We start from the raw sequence: 6,310 nt of genomic DNA on the forward strand, positions 1-6,310 counted from the left end.
TTCATAAAATCTGGACTAATGGGCAAAACAGGAATTTTGGAAAGAGTTGGCCCTTGTAGGGCGATTTTGTAAAAGAAAGATATTTGAAATTGTCAAAAAGGGCAAAATCTGAGGTGAAGTGACTCAAATCCATATTGAAAACTATCCAGATGGTTTTCCTGAGGAAATATTTTGAAATTCAAAGTCCTGGGGGTAAAATGGGAAAAATTGATAATTTTGAAGACCCAGGGTTTTGAAATCGATTTTGAAAAGAGTTGAAATTCTAATCTGGATTGAAAATTTTGAAATCAAGAGTTCTGGACCTCGAAATGGCATGCTGTGCAGTGCAGTGATTTGAAATGCTCATGCAATGATATGTAATGTCATTTCTTATGCAATAGAATCTTGAACCAAGACTTGAGGATTCCTGTCTTCTGTCAGGAGTAAGATTTTGACTATCTGAGACAAAATAGAGAAATTTTGAGAGTTGCAGATGAAATTTAGACTTTTGCAAGGTCCGGGCTCAGAAAATGACCATTTTGCCCTCCAGCGATTTCAGAGGCTGGATGATGATGCTTGGTGGACTGTCGGGGAGGTGAGTGAAAATTTGGGGTGTTTACAGATGCCCCTCTTTGCTACTAAGCCGGCTCATGGCCGAGCTTAGTGGCAAAGAAAAACACACCAAATTTGGGCTATACATAAAAATAATGCCCCAGTTAGAAGGATCTGACTGGGTGTGAAGAAATTAGCCCGAGGAAGATGGTAGATATGAAGCGAAGAATGGAGAGAAAAGATTCACTCTATGAGAGTGAAGTTCAGGTTTATGCCCTTAACCTGGATGGGACAGAAATACCTCGCATGGAACGAAGCTCAGGTTTGACCCTTAACCTGATGGGACAGAAATACCTCGCATGGAACGAAGCTCAGGTTTTGACCCTTGACCTGATTGGGGAATGGAATATCTCATCGAAATGAGACTCAGGTTTGTACCCTTAACCTGATCGGGCGGAAGATGAAATACCTCTTTGATTGAGGCTCAGGTTTGTACCCTTATCCTGATCGGGCAGAAAATGGAATACCTCTTTGATCGAGGCTCAGGTTTGTACCCTTATCCTGATCGGGCGGAAAATGAAATACCTCTTTGATTGAGGCTGAGGTTTGTACCCTTATCCTGATCGGGCGGAAAATGAAATACCTCTTTGATTGAGGCTCAGGTTTGTACCCTTATCCTGATCGGGCGGAAAATGAAATACCTCTTTGATCGAGGCTCAGGTTTGTACCCTTATCCTGATCGGGCGGAAAATGAAATACCTCTTTGAGTGAGGCTCAGGTTTGTACCCTTATCCTGATCGGGCGGAAAATGGAATACCTCTTTGATCGAGGCTCAGGTTTGTACCCTTATCCTGATCGGGCGAAAAATGAAATACCTCTTTGAATGAGGCTCAGGTTTGTACCCTTATCCTGATCGGGCGAAAAATGAAATACCTCTTTGAATGAGGCTCAGGTTTGTACCCTTAACCTGATTGGGCGGAAAATGAAATACCTCTTTGATTGAGGTTCAGGTTTGTACCCTTATCCTGATCGGGCGGAAAATGGATGGAATCCTCGAAGGAAGAGACCATGATGGAACCTTTGGATTTTGCACAATAAATCCAATAGGGTTTTTGCAAAAGGAAGGAAAATGGGGTCCCTAAAGCTTGAAAAGGGATTGGTTTTGGGTGTCTCATTTCTGAGACTAAAATCAGCTTTTGAAATTGCCTTTTGCGGGAAATGATTGGTGGTTCGACCTCGAACCGAAATGGGACTGTCTATGGTGGGACAGTGGGGACACAGGGAAGTGTGCAAATTTGAGAGCTCATGCTCTCAAAGAAGGGAAGGAATCAAGTCCTTAGGAGGGATTTAAAATTGGTGTCAGGATGCATCGAAGACGGATATCGAGCTCTCACTTCATGTCAGGATAGCTAGAAAATATTGTCAAAATGTTGGAAATTTTGCTGTTGATTCAAAATATTTGAAAATGTTGCACATTGTTGCAAAGATATTCCTTCTTTTCTACCTAAAGCATTACCTCCAAACAAGGTTCACTTTGTAGAATCGAGACTTGAAATCCAAATTGCTTGCAATTGACCTTCTTCAAGGAAGTTATCAATTTCCTTGATATGAGCAGGAAAGAGAATTTGATATTATGAAAGCAATTGATGAAAGAATATTGATAATAGAATTTCACAAAGTTAAAGAGGATTCTTGATAAATTTGGCAGTTTGATATCCTGGGAGCTTCTCTCTTGACAATCTTTCTGCACTCTTTTGGCTCTCTGGGTTTTTGCTACATTCTCCTTCATTTTGGAGATGTTCTGACTTTTTCTCTCTTTCTTTTTCCTCTCTTTCTCTCTTTTGGGAAGGATACGTCACAAACTCCTTCAACTTGGAGATGTTTCGATCCTTCTTGGATGATGGGTTTGGAGATCTTTGGGCGATAGCTGAAATTAAATATCTTTTAGGGATTGTCGAGAGGTTCATCGCATCTGCCTTCATCTCGACAGTGCTTTGGACTTTCCCTGGAAGGATCCGTCACAAACTCCGTCATCTTGGAGATGTTTCGAATCTTCTTTGGCCCCGGGGGTCTACTCGCCTAATTCGCCTTCATCTTGACGACAGGTGAGAGATCTCTTTTGCGGATATTTAATTGCAGCTTAGGTGATTCTGAGGAGACAGGGTTTGGGTGAATTCTCTCTTTTCTAGCACTCAGGATATTTCCACTGTCTCGTCCTTACAAGAATAGCCTTTAACGATGCGCCATTGGCTGCGATCAATATCGATCATCTACGACTTTTCAATAACCTTGAATCTTCTTTTCTGGCCATATCGAGGATTTATCCTTCATCCTTTTGGTTGGCCAATAGAAATAATTTGAATTTTGAATCCCTTTTCGCAAAAGCTTCGCTCTTTTGGAAGTGATGCTGAGGGTAAACTGACTAGTGCAATAAAGATTCTGAAATCAGCAAATAATTTGACAAATTGACAAAATTTTCTTGAAATCCTTAGTGAAAGTGAGTATTTGAAATCCGGCTCAACGCATCCGTGATGAAAATTCTCCTCTCTTTTTCCCCAAAAAGAGAGACTCAGGCTTAGCCCTTACCTGAATGGGAAATGAGAAATACTCCTCTCTTCCCTAAAGAGGAGGTGTTTGCAAAACGAACTTTCGAAGAGAAATTAAGCTTTCGTCAAAGCTCTCTAAGATTAGGCTTCTCTTATGGAAAGGGGGCCGATAATAGTGAGGTCTGAAAATTGGGTCATGAAAGGAACAAGTCCATCATACTCTCCCTGCAAAGAGGGTCTTTCATGACGAAAAATGGCCTAGTATGAAATTGGGGGGGGGGGGGGTCACAAGAAAAACGAGTCTCCGTCGAGCCTCTCCCTTAAAAAGGGTTCCTCGTGTGAAATTGGAAATTGTTTTGCAAACGGTTCACAAAGACGCGAGTCCCTTCAAACTCTCCCTGAAAAGGGGCTAAGTGAACGAATTGGATAGCATGCGAAAAGAACGAGCTCCCTCGAACTCTCCCTAAAAGGGTCTTTCGCAAGAGAAAATGATAGAAATTGGATATTGAGATTGATTGACCCAAAGGTCGAAATGGGAAATTGGAAAATTGGTTGCTGGAAATTGAATGACCCGAAGGTCGAAATTGGATGACCTGATGGTCAGAATTGAGAATTGATTTGACCACAAAGGTCGAAATTGAGAATTAGTTGACCGAAAGGTCGAAATTGTGTGACCCGAAGGTCGAAATTGAGAATTGATTTGACCAGAAGTCGAAATTTGGAAATTGATTGACCCGAAGGTCGAAAATTGGAAATTGGTTGACCCGCAGGTCGAGAATTGGAAATTGATTGACCCGAAGGTCGAGAATTGGAAATTGATTGACCCGAAGGTCGAAATTGAGATTGGTAATTGAAATTGAGAATTGAAAATTGGGTGACCCAGAGGTCGAAATTGGAGAATTGCCTGATTTGAAGATTTAAATTGGAATTTGGAGAGCAAAATATCAAATTTGAGCAATTGACAGACCCTGATGATTGAAATGACTTGGATCAATAAAAGAGAATGATGAGTTTGAGTCAGAGCTCGAATAAAATATAGAGATCACGAGTCGGAACCTGAATCAACAGAGGAAAATGAAAGGCTCGAATCAGAGCTCAAATAAGATAATGAGATCACGAGTCGGAACCCGGATCAACAAAGAAAAATGAAGGACTTGAGTTAGATCTTGGGTAAGATAAGGAGATCTCGAGTCGGAACCCGGATCAACAAAAGAAAATGAAGAACTCGATTCAGGGTTCGAGTAAGGTAATGAGATCACGAGTCGGAACCCGGATCAACAAAAGAGAATGACAAACTCGAAGAGATCTCGAGTCGGAACCCGAATCAACAAAGGAAAATGATTTGTTCGAGTCAAGGCTCGAATAAAGTAGAGAGATCACGAGTCGAAACCCGGATCAACAAAGGAAAATGATTTGTTCGAGTCAAGGCTCGAGTAAAGTAGAGAGATCACGAGTCGGAACCCGGATCAACAAAGGAAAATGAAGAATTCGAGTCAAGGCTCGAGTAAAGTAGAGAGATCACGAGTCGGAACCCGAATCAACAAAGGAAAATGAAGAGTTCGAGTCAAGGCTCGAGTAAAGTAGAGAGATCACGAGTCGGGACCCGGATCAACAAAGGAAAATGATTTGAATAAAAACCCGAGTCGGAACTCGGTTTTCCAAAAAGTTGGATCTTAGAAAATGTACCAGCTTGAATACTGGATTTTGAAATAATACCAATTCGAGCGCTGGGTTTTGGTTCAGTATTGGCGATGATCTTTGAATCATTAGGAATTGTGATGGGACTGTTTGTTGAAATCTCAATACTGACCGGATTGTTATTAATGCAATTGAATGCAAATGAATATGAGTTGATGCATATGAATGCACATGTGCATGAAATGAGGAATTTGTTTATCCTGCCTGCATATAGAACAAAATTTTAAAATGCCCCAGTGTAACTGGGAAAGAAAGTTGGATCATTATTTAAAGGAAACAGGAAGGATTACAAGAGAAGGATAAATGTTTCAAGTATAAAACTTTTTCAAGTGTCGAGCATTAATAGGATCTGGCAATTCTACTCCATCGGCATTGATGAGCCGATATGAGTTGCGGGGTTATGCTTCTTTGACAACATAGGGACCTTCCCAATTTGGTGACCATTTGCCGCCAGGACGATGCTTGAGATAAGCTGTGGATCGAAGTACTAAATCATTGACTTTGAATCTTCTTTCGATGATAGATTTCGCATATTGCCTGGCTACTCTCTGGCGATAGGATTGAGCATGCTCTGCTGCTTTTAGCCTTCTCTCGTCGAGTAAGTCTAGCTGCACTAGTTGTTGCTGTTGGTATTGATCAAGAGGTAATTGCAGAAGTGAAGCAAATTTCAAAGCGGGCTTCTGAACATGTAGCGGCAATACTACTTCTGTTCCATAAACCAGTTCTGATGGGGTAGCATTCGTTGGTGTACGAATGGTGGTCCGATAGGCCCACAGTGCATCGTGGATCTTCTCATGCCAGTCACGGCCTGTTTCCACAGTTCGCTCCAAGATACGAATTAAAATCTTGTTGGTGGCCTCTGCCTGACCATTCCCTTGAGGATAATATGGAGCGGAAAAATGGTGATAGATCTTGAATTTTGAGCAGAATGTCTTCATCTTTTCATTCTTGAAATGACTGCCGTTGTCTGACACAATGTCATGTGGGATGCCGAAATGGCAAAGGATGTTCTTGTGAATAAAAGAGACCATGTGTCGGCCTTCTACTGTGCGGAGACTGATGGCTTCTACCCACTTGGTGAAATATTCTGTTGCGGCAAGGAAGTATTTGTGGCCATTTGAAGCTGAAGGAGTGATGGGACCTACGACATCGAAGGCCCACATGGAGAACGGCCATGGAGAGACAACAGACTGTAAATAAGTTGCCGGAGCATGGATAGAAGGTGCATGTATCTGACATTGTACACACTTCTTCACATAATGATAACAGTCTTGTTGCATAGTCTTCCAGTAGTAACCTGCTCTGATGATTTGCTTGACAAGGGTTTGGTAGCCGACGTGGCCGCCACAAATGCCTTCATGTGCTTCTCGCACGACTTCTTTGGCTTCGTCTTCATCTAAACATCTGGAATACTCTGAACTGAATCCACGACGATAGAGGACATTGGCCAAAATGAAGTATCGAGTAGACATACGCTGGATTGCTCGTTGCTCTTTCTTTGAGAGTTCTGGAGGAAATTCGCCAGTTTCTATGAA

This window comes from Nuphar pumila, chromosome 1, assembly GCF_984573655.1.
Source record: "Nuphar pumila chromosome 1, dmNupPumi1.hap1.1, whole genome shotgun sequence".
Classification (NCBI taxonomy): domain Eukaryota; kingdom Viridiplantae; phylum Streptophyta; class Magnoliopsida; order Nymphaeales; family Nymphaeaceae; genus Nuphar; species Nuphar pumila.